Here is a 23,393-nt window from a genome sequence, read left to right on the forward strand (position 1 = left end):
CGTAGAAGCACGGTTGCTAGGAAAAACTCCCTAGAAAGGCCGGAACCTAGGAAGAAACCTGGAGAGGAARCAGGCTCTGAAGGGTGGCCAATCCTCTTTTGGCTGTTCAATGATTGTGAGTTCTAATTCCACATGGGCCTGTATTTACAATATTAAACCCGTGCCAACAATTAATCTAATTCTGAAAAATGAAAGCATACTTGTGAGATAGGTCACCCTGGTAGTAGTTGTAGGTTTTAATACAGTACCCAAGACCAATCTGTGAGTTAATTTGACCATTGGAAAAAAAGGTACTGCGTAAATATTGCAGTGCAGGTTGGATTGAATTGAACCSCTYGTCTTCATTTTCAAGGTGATGATTGRACTTTTCTTCCCAACACAATACTGCAATAAATGTGAGTCTACATTTCAAATATTTGTTGTGTGCCCAATGGTGGATTTGAACTTACTCTGCAAGTGGCAGGAACTCCCCAAAGCCATATTTACATCCGATGCACATTATTTTATTATCAGAACGTGCCAGTGGACTTCTGGTAAGTATGCTTTAGTGAAAAAGTGTTGGGATTAGGTACAACTAAATTGACCCACCCCCAAAATGAATATTTCCGAGRAATTCCCCCCACCCACAACTTCTCACCTGAATGCATTTTTTGTACTTATTTGAAAGGGTTGGGAAAAGGCTGAAATTGGGGTTGAGATTTACCCTAATGTGTGGGTTGATGTTGRGCTAGTGATCTTATACTGTATACAGTAAGTCATCCAGTTCGGCACTTGTTTGTGCAACTAGCTTTAGACAGTCAATGTATGTAATTCAAATGATATTTTACTGGCAGTATAGTATATGTCCAAATTCCTACTTCTTTGTTGGCCGAGGTTCAGTGTAACCCAACTACTGGAAACCTCTCGGCCTGATTCAGTATATAACACAAGGGTGTAGGAACTACACATCTTTGCTATGACGGTGTGTGTGTATGCATGTATGTGTGTTTATGCTGAGTAGGCCGTTTCATCGCCTTGATAAAGCAAACGGGCCAATAACAAACAGACGGCCAGATACTCTCTCTCCTGCGGGCATTGGTTCAATGTCTTTCTCCCTCCTGCCTTTCAGATTTTTTCACCAAAAAAGGAAATGGAAAACTTTGCTCATGGGAGGGGAAGAGGACTGGAGGGAGCGAGAGAAAGAGGGAGGACGAGCACATCTGGAGCTGCTCCATGGTAAAATTCACTCGGGGCCAGTTGCACACACATGGCCCCTCAGATTTATGGGAAGATGACTAGGGTAGTGAGGTGAGGGCTGATCGGAGTGGTCAGAGCAAGCCCATATGACTGAACCATCTCACAAACAGACATGAGCTGAAGTTGTTTATATGGAAACTGACCTTAAAGATGGTATCGGCTACAAGACTCTGGGGCTCTAAGAAGTCGACTATATTTGTAATGACTGAAAGTGTGAATAAAACAATTACACAATCTAGCAGGGAATAAAGAAAGATTCAGGGTATTGTGGTAATAGTATATTGTATACCTTGTTCTATAGTGATTGGTCAGCCAACAGCAGTGACTGAAAAGTGGTCCTCAAGTAGACAAATGGCGCTGAGGGGGAGGGCTTATACCTTAGACCCACTTCAATTTGCATACCGCCCCAATAAATCCACAGACAATGCAATTGCACTGCACACTGCCCTATCCCATTCAGACAAGAGGAATACCTATGTAACAATGCTGTTCATTGACTATAGCTCAGCCTTCAACACCATAGAACCTTCCAAGTTCATCATTAAGCTCGGGGCCCTGGGTCTGAACTAGATGTCGACCGATTATGATTTTTCAACGCCGATACCGATTATTGGAGGACCGAAAAAAGCCAATACCGATTAATCGGCCGATTTTTAAAAATGTATTTGTAATAATGACAATTACAACAATACTGAACGAACACTTATTTTAACTCAATATAATACATCAATAAAATCAATTTAGCCTCAAATAAATAATGAAACATGTTCAATTTGGTTTAAATAATGCAAAAACAAAGTGTTGGAGAACAAAGTAAAAGTGCAATATGTGCCATGTAAGAAAGCTAACGTTTAAGTTCCTTGGTCAGAACATGAGAACATATGAAAGCTGGTGGTTCCTTTTAACATGAGTCTTCAATATTCCCAGGTAAGAAGTTTTAGGTTGTAGTTATTATAGGAATTATAGGACTATTTCTCTTTATACGATTTATATTTCATATACCTTTGACTATTGGATGTTCTTATAGGCACTTTAGTATTGCCAGTGTAACAGTATAGCTTCCATCCCTCTCCTCGCCGCTACCTGGGATCGAACCAGGAACACATTGACAACAGCCACCCTTGAAGCAGTGTTACCCATGCAGAACAAGGGGAACAACTACTCCAAGTCTCAGAGCGAGTGACGTTTGAAACGCTATTAGTGCGCACCCCGCTAACTAGCTAGCCATTTCACATCGGTTACACCAGCCTAATATCGGGAGTTGATAGGCTTGAAGTCATAAACAGTGCAATGCTTGAAGCATTGCGAAGAGCTGCTGGCAAAACGCACGAAAGTGCTGTTTGAATGAATGCTTACGAGCATGCTGGTGCCTACCATCGCTCAGTCAGACTGCTCTATCAAATCATAGACTTAATTATAACATAACAACACACAGAAATATGAGCCTTAGGTCATTAATATGGTCAAATCCAGAAACTATCATTTTGAAAATAAAACGTTTATTCTTTCAGTGAAATACGGAACCGTTCCATCACAAAGCCCCACAAAGCCCAAGACTCAGTTACACCAGCTCTGTCAGGAGGAATGGGCCGAAATTCACCAAACTTATTGTGGGAAGCTTGTGGAAGGCTACTAAAAACGTTTGACCCAAGTTAAACAATTTAAAGGCAATGAAACCAAATACTAATTGAGTGTATGCAAACTTCTGACCCACTGGGAATGCGATGAAAGAAATAAAAGCTGAAATAAATCATTGTCTCTACTAGAATTCTGACATTTCACATTCTTAAAATAAAGTGGTGATCCTAACTGACCTAAGACAGGGAAATTTTACTAGGATTAAATGTCAGGAATTGTGAATTGTTAGATACTACTYSACTGCTGGAGCTAGAATAACATCTGCTAAATATGTGTATGTGACCAATACACTTTGATTTGATATGTCGGCTCATTTGGAAATTACCTTAACATTTCTATTGCGATATCTGTAATGCTTCAGCGGAACAGATTGAATAGAGCCCTTAGTGGCCCAAGYCTACACACTGTCTGTTGAGTCTCGTGCAGTGTCTCTCAAGCTAAAATATACAATCTCCAAATTTCATGTCACAAGTGCTATAAGAGAAACAATCAAACTTATCCCTCACTGGCCTCAAGTGTCCAGATCCTAACTTGAGATGGTTGTGCATAATTTAAATTTCAGTGCAAATAAAATCKAAATAAATCCAAAACAGACTGTAAAATAGACTATTGCCATTTAGCAACCACCAGATGCTTACGAACAACCTTGGCCTTTCTAATATTGTCTACAGATGTTTTTAGATGGTTCACAGTAGGACACAATGAAACAATTCAGGTTTGGCATCTGTATACTGTAAAAGCTAAGCTCCTCACCTGCGATTTGAAAATGCAATCCTCTGGCGAACAATCGGCGTCTTTCGTTACCGCACCTATTAACAACATTAGATTATGTTCAATTAGGAAGGTTTTCTTGGAAATAGAATTGTGGAATTGAATCACAYTGAAGGTCTGGTATCWAGCCACAACTGGCAAATGAGAGAACATCACAGACTCTCTCAAGGTTTCTACCACAAACAGGAATTGGGAAGAGCACAAAATTGCATAATCTCCCGCTCTCTCTCTCCCTCCCTTCCATTGAATTTGTTTGCCATCCATTTCTCAGTTCCAAGCCAAATCATCCTTGCCCAGCAAAAATGCCTGGGAAACAACTCAGGCCAGAAAGCTGGACAAACATCTAGACTGCATCCAATTTGTTGAGTAGAGTGTTGGAGGCTATTTTATAAATGACATCGCCGAAGTCGAGGATTGATAGGATGGTCAGTTTTACGAGGGTATGTTTGGCAGCATTTGTGGATGCTTTTTTGTGAAAATGCGGTGAGTTGATGAGTTCATGTTACACATGCATGATAAACTACAGTATGGGCTTTCACTTGGCTCCATCAGGCTCTKGTGACACATTTGGTTTAGTTTCTTAATAATGTCCATTTGAAAATGGCTTCACAAGTCAGTTCTCACACGCATCCACGCTATTCAGAAGTCATTAGTTTCTGAAAAAAGACGGTAACTACGGTATCTGACTTAACATACACAGTTTGACCGACCGCTAAGCAATCATGACAACCATGAGTGAAAAGGAAATAGTAGCTAATGCATATTTAGGCTGGGAGGCCAGTAAGAATAACAAAGTAGTCGTGACATTACTTTAGTTTCTCACTCAATCAAACATACTGACAAGCTTTGTCATTCAAAACTGCCTGACAATTTTTGTTTATTTCTAATCTTTAATTTCCACTGATGTGGGGGAAAGGAATGACAGTTAAGAAAATAATATGATGCCTCTGACTCAAAGTCCAGAATATTTCTCCCAAAATATTTTATCTTAACAAACTAGATGTTTTATTTTTTTATTCTTAAAATTCTAAGCCTTGGTTGGGGTGGGGGTACTATGAGTTTTTATTTTAGGGCCCCTTTAGGTGTCAATTATTTTTATTTTTTTATGTATTTGATAAATATTGAATTACGCCTTTACTAATATAGCCCAGAGAAACGCATTGAATAACACATTCATAAACGGCAAAAAAGACAATCAAAATAGAAATCATAAGAAACACGGTGATATAAGAAAGCTTTTTTTTTTATATATATTTTTTGAAACACATTAACCCCTTTTTTGGGGGTAGGCACAAAATACCTTCTTACTTCCATTCATTTTTTTTTTTACCGGTACTGMCTACCTTCAGAAGAGTCCTGTGACKCTTGTGGAGATCCATAGAGCTAAACGGAGAACACCATTGTGTTTGTGAGAATCTCCCCTTTCCACATTAGTTCGTAGGTCAAACCATTCGGACGCTACAGACGTTTTCGTGAGAAGACCGATTTTCGGTATGTCTCCTGGTCTGACAAACACCACTCTAGCTCTGTCACTTTTCACCGCAGATGTGGAGGTATGACATAGGCGGATGCGGTGGATTGAGACGCGTACGATGCAAAAACATACAATGCACCAGTGCGTCAATCAACTCTAGGGGGTTTACACAAAGGCAGTCTATTGCTCCACATCTCCAGCTAAGGCACCTCTGGTGCACATGTGAGTTTCATCCCACTAATAATTATGCTCGTCGCACTTCCAGCACGTGGCACAAAATCATTTCCCCGACAATAAAGGGCATAACTGGTTATTAAAAAGTCCATAAAAGTAGGAGGGAGGCCTGATTTGACACTAGTTCCAGTGATCCTCAGGCCTTACAGGAAGTCGGGTCCATAAAGCCAGCTGTATAGGGTGATAACAGGCTCCATGTTGTTCCCACATGGCGGTTCCCATTCTCATTATCCTAGACCTAGAGGATCAAYACTGCCGGTTACCGGACCAGTTAACAGAGGCAGCAAAACCAAATGGCTGGTTGAATAGTGTAATAATCATTGTTTATTAATAGTTTATAAGTATGCATATGTAAATACAAATACATAGTGAAACTTCATACTAGACTTGTAATGTTTCAACCACTGAAATGTAATGATGAAGTGAGATCCCCCCTCAATTTGGATTTGTGGTAATTGTAACCCTTGGGTAACACAATTGTTGTTATTCAGTTAGGGTGATTTGATATGCCGAAAACATTACCGTACTAAGAAACCTGTCGAAATATAATAGTTCTGACTCCTAGACACGTTATCTCACTCTCATGACGAATCAGGCCTTTCATCCACTAAGTGGACACATTTGGGATTCTGAGAGCAGTTGAACAATTGAATAAAACAGTTTTTTCTGTTAAAGCTGCTGCATTGTTGAAACAGGTGGTTTCATGGAAGACTGATAAAATAAGTAGAAAGTAGGAACCAAAGTGTGTTATACTCAAGAGGAGGGGAGGGAACATAATTAAAGTCACACAGGAATTACACAYATCACCATCTACACGGCAGCCATTCTTTGCATATGATTTTGGCTCATTTGAAGGGAGACATTTTCAGAGATGAAAATCACACCATTCGCACTTAGCACTGGAGTTGGAGAATTAGTCTACTGGTAGACCGTCGCAAGTCAGACATGATCAAAGACGGATAAACCAGTTTTGTCGAGACATTTCGTTTCTTTTGTCTGTTCCAAGAATTCACACATACAGACAGTGCTTTTCTTATTAGCTCTTAAAGATAACTTCCACCAATATTTCTTTCGCCAAGCAGACATAAGCCTGATTGCTGTAATGCCATTAGCCTGTAGCCATTAGCCTTGTTAGCTACAAAACTGATAAGCCAAAACGTTGTTCTATTTACCAGACAGAAGACTGTGAGTTCATTGGCTGTTTGAGGCAGTACTAATGATCAAAAGACAGTGGTTAAGTGTTTGGCTTATGCTGCCACTGTATTATTAGCTATGACAACGAATGAACCTTTAAGGCCTACACCTTGACATTGTGAACAAGACGCCATGTTGGGAAGAGTATAGGATCATGGCCATTAAAAAGTATAGCCTACTAAGTTCATTGAACAAGTTGCTAAAATCCAAAATGGAGGACAATCATAAACTAGTCTTCTCATTGCTCATGGACCAGTTGGTCAAAAGTGAAGTCTTGTGACGCCTACAGTATTCATATGGCTGTCCTAATATGGACACCATACCAGTGTCAATTTCTCCTGTGATACTCGATGACTGACGATGACGTAATCTGAAAACCTCAATCTGTCCAGCCACTCAAGCAGCTGCCTTTCTCTCAGTAGTAACTCCTCGCTTTGCCCTGTGTGACGTCTGTGCAATGTCTAGACAAGCACACCTAAAGATTAGTCACTGAGATGGTGTTACTAAATGTGTCTGTAATGTGCCCTGAAACTAACCATAAAAATGGAGGCCATAAATTATGCCATGTCATGGCGGCTACTGATGCTGGGCCAAGGGGAAGGGCCACGGAATGTGGTGAGATGACACCATCACCATCTGATCTGACACACTTGTGTCCTCCGGCAGCACTGAGGCCACCTGCCATTCCTGACCCATAAACAGACAGAGCTATGAGAACAAATGGGATGGTGCCATTTCACCCAGGCATTTGAGTCAGCAAATGCCCACACAAGTTTGTAATAAATGTCTATAGACATTGCAATGCCATGATGTCATCAACTACTTGATTAGATACCAGTAAACAAGACGACATCAGTGTTATCAACTTTTTACTATGTTTCTCATGTTAATACCAATGCAATAATAACTTTACAATAATAGCATTATAACCTGCATTGGTTCAACTGAGATGAGGAATATTAAAGAGAAAAGCMGAGCACGCATGAGAAAAACTTTGTTGGATCGCAAAAAGATGACTTGAAGAAACCTCAAAGCTGTCTTCTTACTACCTCTTCCAAAACAAATGATAGATCAGGGTTTGTTCGTCATCATTTTTGATTCCATCGGAAATGATGGGTCTCCGCGGAGTACCATCATCCCCCAGTTGAACATAATCCTTGTCTCCAATCAAACACAAGTCAAAACTGCTGTACGTGTGAGTGGAAATGCATGAATGTGCAACCCAGATGGCCACAGTTATCAGCAGTGACAATCCACTATCAGTGGGTGTGGGTGACGAATCAGAAAGCACGTTCTTTCCTTTCCACAGTGGATGACATCTTCCACAGATGTTCATAGATCACAGTGAGCGATGGCACAGAGCTGCTCAGCTCTGAGTTGTAATGTGTGCCGTGTGTGTAGCCAAGCTACTGTTCCACTGAGGACAATAAAGAATCCATCAGGACTCGTGTGGAGACGGTAAAGTAAACTGGCTTGTGGGAATCCCTGTGTTTGGGGCTTGTCTGATCTGCTCTCTGGCTCCTGTCCCTCCTGTCTCTGGCTCCTGTCCCTAATCATCTCAATGTAATTGAAGAGTCCCATAGACTGTAACCACTTCTGGGAAAATTGGAAAACACTAAACAAACAACACGAAAAGTTATCTATCCAAAATGGAGWTGTATGGGTYTACCACTTCTCCAATCTTGTTTTATTTTTTATTTAACCAGGCAAGTCAGTTAAGAACAAATTCTTATTTACAATGACGGCCTAGGAACACTGCCTTGTTCAGGGGAAGAACAACTGATTTTTACCTTGTCAGTTTGGAGATTCGATCTAGCAACATTTCGGTTACTGGGCCAACGCTCTAAACACTAGGCTACCTGCCGCCCCTATAACAAAGAACAAACAGCAAAAACATATACATGATCAAACACAAATCTTAGAGTCAACTATTAAAGACTACCAGAACCCACTGGATTCTCCAATTACATTGAATGAACTACCAAACGAAATACAAACCCTCCAACCCAAAACGGTCTGTGGTGTTGATGGTACTGTATCCTCAGTGAAATGATAAAATATACAGACCACAAATTCCAATTGGCTATACTTAAACTCTTTCACATCAATCTTGGCTCTGGCATCTTCCCCAATATTTGGAACCAAGGACTGATCACCCCAATCCACAAAAATGGAGACAAATTTGACCCCAATAACTACCGTGGGATATGCGTCAACAGCGACCTTGGGGAAATCCTCTGCATTATCATTAACAGCAGACTCGTACATTTCCTCAGTGAAAACAAACTTGACAAACAAACAAACCAAAACAAAGGCAAAGTCTTCTCATTCTTTGTTGATTTAAAAAAAAGCTTTAGACTCAATTTGGCATGAGAGTCTGCTATACAAATTGATGGAAAGTGGTGTTGGGGGAAAAACATACAACATTATAAAATTCATGTACACAAACAACAAGTGTGTGGTTAAAATTTGTTTTAAAAAACACATTTCTTTCCACAGGGCCGTGGGGTGAGACAACTCTCTTCAACATATATATCAACGAATTAGCATGGGCACTAGAACAGTCTGCAGCACCCGGCCTCACCCTACTAGAATCTGAAGTCAAATGTCTACTGTATGCTGAAGTTCTGGTGCTTCTGTCACCAACCAAGGAGGGCCAACAGCAGCACCTAGATCTTCTGCACAGATTCTGTCGGACCTGGGCCCTGACAGTAAATCTCAGTAAGACAAAAATAATGGTGTTCCAAAAAAGGTCCAGTTTCCAGGACCARGAATACAAATTCCATRTAGACTCCGTTTCCCTAGAGCGCACACAAAACTATACATACCTCGGCCTAAACATCAGCGCCACAAGRAACTTCCACAAAGCTGTGAACAAGCTGAGAGACAAGGCAAGAAGGGCCTTCTATGCCATCAAAAGGAACATAAAATTTGACATACCAATTAGGATCTGGCTAAAAATATTTGAATCAGTTATAGAACCCATTGCCCTTTATGGCTCACCAAAGAAGAATTCACAAAATGGGACAAACACCAAATTGAGACTATGCATGCAGAATTCTGCAAAAATGTCCTCTGTGTACAACGTAAAACACCAAATAATGCATGCAGAGCAGAATTAGACCGATACCTGTTAATTATCAAAATCCAGAAAAGAGCCATTCAATTCTACAACCACCTAAAAGGAAGCGATTCCCAAACCTTCCATAATAAAGCCAACACCTACAGAGAGATTAACATGGACAAGTGTCCCCTAAGCAAGCTGGTCCTGGGGCTCTGTTCACAAACACAAACAGACCCCACAGAGCCRCAGGACAGCAACACAATTAGACCAAATCAAATCATGAGAAAAACAAAAGATAATTACTTGACACATTGGAAAGAATTAACAAAAAAACTGAGCAAACTAGAAGGCTATTTGGACCTAAACAGAGAGTACACAGTGGCAGAATACCTCACCACTGTGAGTGACCCAATCTTATGGAAAGCTTTGACAGACTCAGTGAGCATACCCTTGCTATTGAGAAAGGCTGCCGTAGGCAGACCTGGCTCTCAAGAGAAGACAGGCTATCTGCACACTGCCCACAAAATGAGGTGTAAACTGAGCTGCACTTCCTAACCTCCTGCCAAATGCATGACCATATTTGAGACATATATTTCCCTCAGATTACACAGACACAAAGAATTTGAAAACAAACCCAATGTTGATAAACTCCCATATCTATTGGGTGAAATACCACGGTGTGCCATCACAGCAGCAAGATTTGTGACCTGTTGTCACGAGAAAAGGGCAACCAGTGAAGAACAAAKKCCATATTTATGTTTATTTATTTTCCCTTTTTGTATTTGAACTATTTGCACATAATATGACATTTGTAATGTCTTTATTCTTTTGGAACTTTTACATTTTTTTTGCTTTTTAAACTTTTGTTTATTATCTATTTCACTTGCTTTGGCAATGATAACATATGTTTCCCATGCCAATAAAGCCCTTCAATTGAATTGAGYGAGAGAGATATTTGGGGTAAGGTGGGGCGGGGGCTTGATTTAAAAAATCTATGTTAGAACAACATTACTACTGTACTACATCACAAATGCAAGGTTGAAATGTCTGAAAATGAACGGCAACAAAAAATATTAAACGCAAGGTTGAGTGATAGTGACAAAGCAACGATATGTGCAAAACAGAGGAACAGGAACTGGTGTTGTCCTCAGTGAGTGAAGGTCAGACAATAACAAGCCATTTGCTTCTACACCTGCATTGCTTGCTGTTTGTGGTTTTAGGCTGGGTTTCTGTACAGCACTTTGAGATATCAGCTGATGTAAGAAGGGCTATATGAATACATTTGATTTGATTTAGAAATTGGCTAGTACAATCTGCCGGAAAGGCAAGATTATATGATTGTCTCACTCTACACAATGGCGACTTAATTGTACTGTATGCTTACTGTGTCACACCCTGATCTGTTTCACCTATCCTTGTGATTGTCTCCACCCCCCTCCAGGTGTCGCCCATCTTCCCCATTATCCCCTGTGTATTTATACTTGTGTTCTCTGTTTGTCTGTTGCCAGTTCATCTTGTTTGTCAAATAAACCAGCGTTTTGGTTCTCAGCTCCTGCTTTTCCCAGTCTCTCTTTTTCTCGCCCTCCTGGTTTTGACCCTTTCCTGTCCTGACTCTGAGCCCGCCTGCCTGACCACTCTGCCTGCCCCTGACCCTGCCTACCGACCGGTACCTTTGCCGCACCTCTGGATTATTGACCTCTGCCTACCCTGACCCAGAGCCTGCCTGCAGTCCGGTACTGTTGCCCCACCTCTGGTTTACTGACCCCTGCCTGCCTTGACCTGTCTATTGCCTGCCCCTGTTGGATTATTAAACCATTGTTAATTCGACGTTTCTGCATCTGGGTCTTATCTTGATTCCTGATATACTGGGAGACAAAATGAGACAGGGAGACACAGTGGGGTGTTGTCACCAGAGTTTAGATTTTAAAAAGTCAAAACAGCATAAAAAGATTACATTTGAGGAGCCATGTACTAGCTCTGTTTGTGCTGTCTTGCCCACTCTTATGGTCAATGTCATGCCAATGACCATAGAAGTAGGCAAGGCAGCACAAACAGATCTAGGATCAGGCTAACTTTTGAGTGTTGTCTCAGTGAAACGTGGCACCAGYCGTGCTCTGTATGGGAGTGGGATGGTTACGGTGTAAAAAACAGGGAACGCATTCCGAGGGTTTACTCATCATTCCAAAGAGGCTCTCCCCTGGCCTGTCTCAGGGCTTTGGGTTAGCCTGGGTGTCTTTAGCAGGCGTGACTCGACCCCAACGTGTCAGACGACAGGTCTTTCTTCCCAGTAACTGTACATTAACTGTATAGCCATGCCTCACCGACTACTGACCAGTAACAGCATGTTTGTTACCAAAGAAATTGTGTTTGTTACCAAAGATATGAGGACAAGTTTTGTAGTGAGTCAGTAACTACACCAAACATGTCTATGTACTGCCAGACTATGTATCGTCTATGAAATCATAATTGTTATCACAGCAATAGGAGCAAAGCCACTGTACACTGGAACAAGAGACAGGCCTGGTTGCACTGTGTAAAGTCRGTAACTACACCAAACATGTCTATGTACTGTACCAGCATTAATACATTGACGGAGCGTCAAATGGAGCAACATCCTTAACTATCTGCTTTGTAACATGGTGGTACCTGTACTAATATAGCAGTTCCATGGTTCATTATGTACAAACCTCCACATGCAGTCCTGATTTGATATGCTGTACTAATACTGTGGCACGGACGACATTACATTGGAGCTACCAGAAACATTCAAATGGAACTACCAGATACATTTAAATAGAGCTACCAGATACATTTAAATAGAGCTACCAGAAACATTCACATGGAGCTACAGTAGGTCAATGTATAATTGTACAGAGAAAAACACAAGCTTCCCTAGCCCCAAACTGACACTCCCGGCCGTGCCTGATGTTGATAGCTCTCGTCTTCTCCATTCCCTCCCGTCTGAGGTCAAGGAGTTAGGCTTTCTTGCAGATCCTCGGCTGTGGAGTGGGAAGCTTCTGTACTGTCCCATAATTGAGTTCTCTCTGTGGGGAAGACTAGGCATTACTTTTCCGGAGGCAGGGATGGATGGATGGATGGATGCAGCCTTAGGTCCAGACAGCCAAACCTCCAGACAAAGACACTTTGTTGTGTCAGTAAATGGCTACATTCCGAGTGGTAACATTGTCCTCTAAACAACACTGTCATATTAATTGACAGACATGCAGACAGAGACAGACAGAGACATGCAGGCAGACAGACTGTCGCATAATGAGTTCTCTCTGTGGGGAAGACAAGGCATTATTTTTCCAGAGGCAGGGATGGATGGATGGATGCAGCCTTGGGTCCAGACAGCCAAACCTCCAGACAGAGACATCTATTCACCCTGATACTATCATACTAATCATCTACTGTATGTTGATGGGAGTGAGTCAATGCAAAAGGTCCAGTAAACCTCATAGGATCTGAAAGCATTTGGGAACTATAGAATCGAAGGAAAAAGCACCACATAAAATAAATAATTAAGTAAAATCATCCTTGAAYAATGCAAATGTGGAACATATGAAAAGAAGGCGGAACAATTACAAATACTCCGATTCCATAATCAACTTTTTAAAATTACTCACAGACCAGGTATAGGAGCTTTAAGATAATGGCATCAGAACGTTTGAATACTGTTTGAGTAACTGTTCACACGTGTTGCTTTGTTACCGTCCCATCCCATTGTATTTCATACATTATTCAGACTTCTAAGTATGCATTAGCCTGTTCCCAGAGCTGTTTATACTGTCTTGTCAACGTCTATGGTGATTGACCGCACAAACAGATCTGGGACTAGGCTATGTATGCATGATTTTCCAAGTAAATGCTCTACACACTAAAAATAAATGTTTCTAATTAGTACCAGATAGGGTTTCTTTGGCTTTTAACCATAGCGGAACCCTTTTTTAGTGCTGTATAGAACCCTTTTTTGAAGGTTCAATAAAGAACCATGCTCATAAGGTTCTGAATGGAACCTGTATGGTGCTATAAAGACCCGTTTCCTAAGGTTCTATAAAGAACCATTAAAAGAAGTTCTATATACCACGAAAAAATTGTTCCGCTATGGTTACAACCCCTTTTTTATGGTTCTTAGTAGAACCTTTATGGAGAAAGGTTCCTTATAGAACCATTCTCAATCTGAAAGGTTATTTGTAGATAATTTGGTCAGCCATATAATATTGTTAAAATTCCATAAGGGTGTTAATATTGTGTGAATATTGTGTGAACAAGTTGAGTCAAGTGAACTACCTCTGAACAGCTGGGGGTTTGAGAACCACTGACTGATTTAGTCAACCGTTCTAAATTGACAAGCCCATACACAAGTCTTTTACAAGACACCATCACTGCTGGCCATGATCATATATCATTTTTAATGGCATAACACAACACATTTGATAAACTGGAATGACACTCTCACTCACGATTACACAAAAAGAGCTATGAGGCAACCACACCCCCAAATATTAAAATGAGTCACCTCCCCTACATTTCAATTATCACCAAAAGAGCAAAGAACCCTTTTGTGCTCAAAGGGTGAATGACTCAAAGGGTTCTTTGAGTCATTATGGTTCCACATAGAAACATCACCCTTTCCAAAGAACTCTTGAGGAACCCTTATTTTCTTGATTTTTTTATTTGCGTTTTTAGCCACACAGTTTGTAACATACAAACCTAACTTTGCTCCTTGTCTTGTTTTACTGCCAACCCTCTTTTGCAACGACCCCAGTTTACCCATAATGTCTTTGATCTCTCCAGTATCCAGAGTTTCCTCAGAAAAATGRGTACATCAAATTAAGGCCAGCGAGAGACTTTGAACATGTTGCTTGTGTTCAAAGAAAATGTTTGGGGCAAATTTAACACAACACATCACTGAGTACCACTCTTCATATTTTCAGTCATGGTAGTGGCTWCATCATGTTATGGGTATGTTTCTCATCGGCAATGACTCGGGAGTTTTTTTTAGAAAATAATGAAAAGCAATAGAGCTAAGCACAGGCAAAATCATAGAGGAAAACATGGTTCAGTCTGCCTTCCACCAGACACTGGGAGAATTCAGCTTTCAGCAGTACAATAACCTAAAACACAAGGCCAAATTTACACTGAAGTTGCTTACCAAGACAACATTGAATGTTCCTGAGGGAAAATTGTTGCCTTGCAATAATCAACAACCAACTTGACATAGCTTGAAGAATTTTGAAAAGAATAATTGGCAAATGTTGCACATTCCAGGTGTGTAAAGCTCTTGGAGACGTACCCAGAAAGACTCACTGCTGTAATCACTACCAAAGGTAATTGTAACATGTATTGACTCAGGGGTGTGAATACTTATTTAAATGAGATATTTCTGTATTTCATTTTCAATACATTTTCAATTTCACTTTGCCGTTATGTGGTATTGTGTGTAGATGGGTGAGATAAGAAAATCGATTTAATCCATTTTGAATTCAGGCTGTAAACACAACAACATTTTGAATAAGTCAAGGGGTGTGAATACTCTCTGAAGGCACTATAAACCTATATCTAATTTTCGGGGTATGAAAGAACATTAGGTCCAAAAGTAGCAGTGTTTCTTCAAGTGCCTGTGTGGCACAAATTAAGACATTTTTAATAACCTCTATTTAGCCAGGGGAACCCATTGAGACCAGGGTGTCATTTCCAATGGTGCSCTGAGAACAACAGCTCAAGCAATGTAAGCAACAATTCTTGCARGATCACTACAAAATTASAGTTACAACATATTAAATYAATCACGTTACWTTCAAAAGGGCATTAAAAGCAAATATATAYAATCAATCAAAACACYTGCAGTTGCATTTTTTWAATCAGAGCCCTAAATTCACKTTTTGTGACCAAAMAATCAGGTTTTAGAGTGACATGTAGGACTGAGGAGCATAGAAACTGAAAGCAGTTTTCCCTAACTCAGAGGAGAACTGCYGAACCTCTAGAACTAACCAGTCTTATGAGCGAGTCTTACAGTTGCTAGATTTCCAATTTAAAAAAGTGAGGTGAGGTAGTATGGGAGTTTCTGGAGAAGTGCAACATGTGCTACATACAAATAATAGCCAAGGTTAGGCCCTTCTGGTAGTCAGAGACTCCCAGCCAACAGAACTATATGAGACAATGAGGCATATGGAAATTATCACCAGTGATAAAACGCAAAGGTGTGTAGTAGACTGAATCTAGAGGTTTTAACACAGAAGCTGTCGCGTGGATGTAGATTTAGTTGCTGTAGTCAATTACTGGGAGGAGTGTTGCTTGAACAATCTTCCTCCTATTTTCAAAAGTGAGACAGGATGTATTTCTATACAGCAAACCAATCTTTACTCACAACGTTTTGTCAGCTTATCAATGTGTGTTTTAAAGGTCAGCATATCGTCAATCCAACACCTAGATACTTTTAATTGGGCACAAGCTCAATTTAGGCTCCTCTCAAGGCACAGATATGCACGCAGGTCTTTAGGATCAATTTTACGAGACCTGGAGAAATCTAGAGGTTTTCAGGGAAACCAACATTATTCATGTCAAAAGTGWACAGTAAAGGGCCTAGTATTGAGCCTTGTGGCACTCCTTTGGTTATGTTAAGAACARTAGACTGAGCTCCATCAGCAGATATACATTGAGTTCTGTCATACAGGTAATTTTTTTAACCAGACACAGGCTGCATGGTCCAGACCTCCGTAGCAAGAGTGTATGATCAACCATATCAAATACTTTCGACAGATCAATATAAAGGGCAGCTTAATGCTAGTGTTTTATCTACTTTATGCCATTTATGACTGGAGAAGCAGCTGAGATGGTGCTGTGTTCTGGCCTAAAGGCCTGACTGGTGAGAGTTCAGAATACAATTTTTAATCTAAAATGGACCGCAGCTGAAAATTTACCAAGKGTTCTAATATTCTCGCTAGACTTGAAAGTTTTGAGATTGGGTGACAATTATTAAGATCACAGGGATCACCACCTTTGTGGATTAGGAGAACAWGGGCCGACTTCCACACCTTAGGAATAATACCCAAGAGAATGGACAGATAAAAAAAGATATGTCAAGGGCTCCACAATCAGAGGTGCAGCAAGCCGTAGAAGACACAGGTCAAGCATGTCTGCCCCAGTGAACTTTTTAACATCAACAACAAAGAGAGTGTCCAGAACTTCCCTAGTAGTGACTTGCTGAAGAAATAACAATGGGTCACCATTTACAGTAGCAGGAAAGTCTGTGATTGAAAAGGGGTGCAGAAGAGATGAGTTTCTGTCATGAAGTCTTTTCAGAGTTGTCCTTATTGCTGCTTTTTGCCCTTTCAAATAAATAGCCTGCTGCAATAAAATGTTGGTTAAACACATCAGTTATTTCAGTTTAGCCTTTTATAGTACTGTCACACCCTGATGTTTCACCTGTCCTTGTGCTTGTCTCCACCCCCCTCCAGGTGTCGCCCATCTTCCCCATTATCCCCTGGGTAGTTTTTATACCTGTGTTTTCTGTCTGTCTGTGCGAGTTTGTTTTGTTCCTCAAACCTACCAGTGTTTTTTCCCCTTGCTCCTGCCTTGTCTATTTTATAGTTTTCCTGGTTTTGTCCTTTCTGCCTGCCCTGACCCTGCCTGCCTGCCGTCCTGTACCTTTGCCCTCTACTCTGGATTACCGACCTCTGCCTGCCCTGACCCTGAGCCTGCCTGCCGTCCTGTACCTTTGCCTTCCCGTGTTCAAATTAATAACCTTTTGTTACTTCGACACTGTCTGCACCTGGGTCTTACCTTCAAATGTGATAAGTACTGGAGTTAAATAGAACCTCAATTTAGCGGATCACCACAAGGGTCAGAAATGGGATTAATGAATGACCTTGACTTAGCCCTTTTTATGGAAGCAGTACATTTGTTTCTAAGACATACTGTATAAGGAGATAAAAATGTAGGTACATCTGACCGCTAACCAGGTGACACATCGTGGTCAAACATGGAGGATTAAATTAAATGTTACTCAGTCCGTTGATTCTGTGAAATCCCCTCGTTAGCAGGATCTAATGTATGTAAATGAGAGCTAGACAGGCACTGRATCTGTGTAATGCCGAGGAACTTAAAACTGCTGACTCTCTCTACTGCAGTCCAGTTGATGTGGATCGGGCTGTGTTCTCTTCTGCTTCCTGAAGTCACCAATCAACCTTGTTTTGCTGACGTTGAGAGAGAGGTTGTCATCCTGGCACCCCAATGCCAGTTCACTTACGTTCTCCCTATAGGCTGGCTCATCGTTGTTGGTTATCAGCCTACAACTGTGGMGTCGTCAGCAAACTTGATGATGGAGTTGGTGTCGTGCAAAACCAAGCTGTCGTAGGTGAACAGGGAGTACAGCAGAGGGCTTAGGARWCACCCCTGGGGGCCACTGTGTTAAGAGTCAGTGWGGAGGAGGTGTTGTTGCCAATCCTCACAGCRTTTGGTCTGCCCGTCAGGAAGTCCAGGATCCAGTTGCAGAGGGTAGTGTCCAGACCCAGGGCTCTGAGCTTGGTGACAAGCTTGGAGGGWACWATAGTGTTGAACGCTGAACTGTAGTCAATGAATAGCACTCTCAAATAGGTGTTCCTCTTGTCCAGATGTGTTAGGGCTGTGTGAAAAGCTATGGAAATGGRATCTTCCATGGATCTGTTGGAGCGGTAGGCAAATTGGATTTGGTCCAGTGTGCCTGGCATGCTGGCCTTGATGTGGGCCATGACCAGCCTCTTGAAGCACTTCATGATGACAGGGGTGAGTGTGGCGGGGCGATAGTGTCGTCACACACMGAGAATAKTCCATCACATTGTGACCTGGAGAGAGAGGTCACCCTGAAGGATGATCAAGTCTCAGTGTTGTCATGTTGCTAAACAGGGGGCCAACACCAGATCTTCCACAGATGGAAAGAATAAGATCTATCCTACTGATACTGCATCTTCCTCTGCCGTTCTGTTTACCGTCTTGTGTGAGGCGTGTAAATGGTGAAGGGACTAGACTTCCAAAAATCACAGCAGGTGGTGATATGGACATGGAAAAAGCTCATTAGTTAATGAAAATCAGGTGGTCAKTACAGCTACATAGTCATCKATATGAATCTCAGAACAACAAAAAGGTTGACAACATTTTTTATTATAWTCTGCCTACCTAGGGTAAGTGATTTCTGCATTACTGACCATGTAAWCTGTTTGTAYAAATGATATACTGAGCAATGTATGTCATATATATTCTGCACAAATARGTCTTCATARTGMGTAATTCAAGTTTACCAGCATTTATTGTAGCAACTATTGAGTAACAGTTCATAGTGACTGTAATGATTCTATGTGGTGTGGGACACTCTAGTGGTTAACTGTAACATTACACTCATGACTGTGGGACTTCCCTGACAGAGCCATACAGTAATATCACAGAACAATGAGACAGAAATTTCACCMGATGTATAAATGTGAAGCATCCGCTTGGGGTTTCCACCCACTGTTTTCTATTGATAGTTCTTTGTATATATCCATAAAAKCTATGCTGATTCATGATTTTGACTGGATAAGAAATGRTGCCTGCCTGTCTGCCACATCCCAACTCCCGACACGTTCATTACTATGGYACACKCGTAGATCGAATTTAAATATTGAAACAATGTTGCAAATGTCGGYGGGAGAGACAGCAAGGTTTATACAAATCTCCTCTGTTGAAAGAAATGGGAGATCATTTCTAGATGCTTTTTATAGTGGAGATCACGTTTATAAAGTGCCTGGCTGGTCCTGATGAGACAGTGGATTGCGCAGTCAGATGGAACAGAGTAAATAGGTATTTTAACGTCATAGATTTAGCTTATAGAATAGACACCGGCTGGAATGCGGTTTTAACCAATCAGCATTCAGGATTAGACCCACCCATGTATAAATTCATAGACACAACACTATAGACTTCCGCAATGTTCCATTACATGATGGGCTACTCCGTATATGTTTGACAGAATATGACTGTGCGGGCCAACGGTAGGTCTAGCTGTCACATATCCAGCCACAGTCCTTACACCGTGAACATTCTCTCTTTTACGCTATCCTCTTCATCCACAAATGGAATGGGTCTGGATGGCTTTTTATCTTGGATTTCTTGCACAGCAGATACAGCCCCTGTGGTCGAGGCCTAACTTTCTGGCTTTGGATATGGGGGTCACAATTTCCTTGCCCTATTGCTGCAGGAAAAGCCTTTGTCAATGCCGCTTTCCTTTTTTCCACTGACGGTCCGTTTCAATCTACAGGACAAAGGCGTTGTAGGCTGACATGTCGATGATGTTGTAGAAGAGGACCATAGACCAACGGGCCATCTACCACTGGCAGTTTTACGTTCCTGTGGATTTGTCCAGGTTGTCAACTCCTTCTGTCGTAGCATTGTAGTCAAAAATCATCTGTGGCTTTTTGGCCTCTCTCTTGCTCACTGCTCCATTTTTGTGGAATGTGCTGATCAAAGTCACATTTTAGTTTTTCTTGGGACAGTAGTTGTTGGTAGTAGACTTAGTCTTGGTGAGGCAAATTAGAACATGCAARTTTCTGTCCTGAATTCGCAGAAGCTCATTGGGCAGTTCGGGCTTGTTTTTCTTCACTGTTCCCAGCATGGTCAAGCCCKTATCCAGCAGCTCTTAGGATGTGAATAAGTTGTCACACATGATCATGCGATCTTGGAGCCCTTCTYCCATGTCCAAATCCACCTGCATTCCCTGATTCTTTTCATGTACTCCTCCTGATTTTCCTGTATAAATTTGTAAATCCATGCTCAGCATCACAAGCGACCCATATCTTGATGCCATACTTTCTTGATTTGCTGCGCATGTACTACCTYAAGGGACAGTGCCATCTGAATGGAACAAGACYTTCATCTACWGTGACATTATGGCCAMGGTTGTACAGTAGGGGCAAGCGCTCTAKRGATATATCCCATACATCTCTGATTTGGGCCAACTTGTCTCTTGCATCTTCACTTGTTAGGGTTTTTCTTGTTTTGTGGTTGTCAAATCAAATCATTCAGGACATCACACAGAATGTGTCCATTGACATTGTGGCTGGAAATATTCCCCTGCCAGTGTCTTGGTTCCATAAACTGTGTCCTATCCTCAGTAACCATATGTAGGCATGCAACTGTYTCCTATCCAGTGTCTTCCACTTGTCCTGGTACACACGCTTCCCCTCCAAAGGGGTCATTTTAATAAGGARATTTTGAATAGGATCGGTTACATGCCATGGCCACAGCCACGGAGGCGTAATCGGGTAGGCCCTGGATGCACTTTCACATTTTGTTGCGTTGTCAGTCTGCCGAAATTCCATTGTACATGATGTGGGGACCAGGCTATTTTGCCATTCCTGTACATAAACATCTCTGTTTCTGTACGTGGTTGTGGTTGTTGGCTAGAGAGATGTTCCATCAATTTCCTCCACTAAATTAAATGCTCATTTTTTCAATCACAATCATTGGGATAATCTTCAACAATCATTTGACTATAATGACGGGATCATCATCATCTTCTTTTTCTGCTTCTGACACTTCTCTTCTGTAGGTCGAAATGGATATGACACTTCCTCTTCTTTAGGCGAAATGGATATGACACTTCCTCTTCTGTAGGTCGAAATAATTGACACTTCCTCTTCTGTAGGTCGAAATGGATATGACATCTCCTTTCTGTAGGTCGAAATGGATATGACACTTCTCTTCTTCCATTTCTGTAGGTGGTTTGTTAGGTTTCTTTCTTCCTGCTTGTTGGTTAGAAGGACAGCACTAGAGGATGTTTCACAACCATTGTCGTCAGAAGGATCCTCTTCAATTAGTGACTAATTGACAGGATCATCGTACTAGTGATTGTCCGGAGATGAGTTTATCGTCTCTACCTCGTGTTGAGATTCAGAGTTCAGACCACTTTAAACGTGAGCTGCAGCTTTACGTCTCTCTGGTCTGGTATGTTAATTTCGTTATCCATCATTTATGCAGTTTGTTCGAGAGGGGCGGTTCGTCAGGCTGACTTGTCACTTGTACAAAGTTATGTAAAACTATTATCTCTTATAGTTTCTCAAATCACATAATAGGACCGACCATTCAACACAATGTAGTGTTACAGTTATATCTTTATCATCAAATAAAAGAATGACCATAAACAATGAATGACATATGCCTAAGATTTACTAACTACATACATAGTCTATTGATCTGGAAATATTTGTCTTACCAAGATAGTATACGTACATTTACTGATACGTCTACTAAGTAGCTGTGTGAGCAATTACACTATAGTACGATTATTACCCGAAAGAGTATAATATTAAGGCGAATCTAAAGTAATGCATAAACCAAATAAGGCACACAATTACTTGGTAGTTTGCAGAACGAGAATTAGTAGACTCTGAATCACTCTGACTTTTGATTCTACATAACAGGTCGTGATGTGTTCTATACCCTCACCATTCCTCTGTGGATGGTATTGCATTCACACTTGGCATCACCTACGTTTGGTCACATTCACAGGATTACGCTTCGTGACTCGTCTTGAAATTTTGCACTCCGGTACTCATTCCAAACACTGATCTGGACCTGATTTGATCTCACAGGACGAGCATGACACAAACAATGCTAAAGTAATTACCCAAAAAAATCCTTGGATGCACAACGTTAGGTATAAGATGCACAATCTGGATACCTTCAATGCCCATCACGAACTTCAAATAGGCCCTACTGGTAGCCAGCGATGTAGTGTTAAAAAGAAAATGGAATAGGATGGGTACGACGGTCACGTGGAACAAGTTACACTCCTACTTTCAATGCATTTTTTCCAAAAGGTGGGGTAAATTGGCGTCAAGAGGAAGAGTGAGGCCCAAATCAGCGTAAAAACGGTCACCCTCCAGCAGGTGGCGATTCATTGTTGTTTCGTCCCTTCTAGCAAAGAGTTTTTGTATGGAGGTCAATGAGAGTCTCGAATTTGGTCAACAAAATAATGTATGGCTTATTTGCTAGGTGAGGTTTATTTGATCGAATATACGTTTTGTAATGCTTAAGTTGTTACAAGTGTACTGATATTGGTAGGACACGTGACAGACCACCTGGCAACTTTTGAGAAAAAACGCTTCATATAGGAGTTGTCTTGAGATGGCTATCCATCATAGGCGGAAATCCCAGGGGGGACGGGGGGGACACGACCCCCCCATCCTGGGAAAATATATGATTTGTCCCCCCAATCTATCACTGTAAACATAACTATGTAATTTCAATAATATTAATAATACGCAATGAAAGCAGTTGTGCTGATTATAGACACTTAATAGCGCCTTTTAAGTTCACAAAGATTGCGACCACCCCGCCCTTTGCCTCACAATGGTTTGATCCACTGCCAGTTCTTTAGCTGGCAAGGTAATAGAGGTTCGTATCTACTGTCCGAAAGGCACTCAATGTACGTAACTGACGTGAGGTTAATCCAGTCAATCGCGCCCATAGCAATTTACATTTTTATGTTGGCAGGGTTCACACACTAGCTGAATTTGCAGAGCTAGCGCGCAAAACTAAAGCAAACATTAACTAGCAAGCTAGCTAGTACCTATTCCATTAAATGGCGTCGTCAAAGATGGAATCTTGCTATCGTCAGTTTATTCCAAGATCAGCATGCAGCTGTAGTGCTTCAAAGTCTCTGTGATAAGGTTAGCGATAAACTGAAGTCCAAACTGAACAGAATTACACTCTCTTATACCATTGTCTTAAATTATTTAATGTGTCTCGTTGCAAAAGCTAATTTTG

This window comes from Salvelinus sp. IW2-2015, unplaced genomic scaffold (genome assembly GCF_002910315.2).
Source record: "Salvelinus sp. IW2-2015 unplaced genomic scaffold, ASM291031v2 Un_scaffold1185, whole genome shotgun sequence".
Classification (NCBI taxonomy): Eukaryota; Metazoa; Chordata; class Actinopteri; order Salmoniformes; family Salmonidae; genus Salvelinus; species Salvelinus sp. IW2-2015.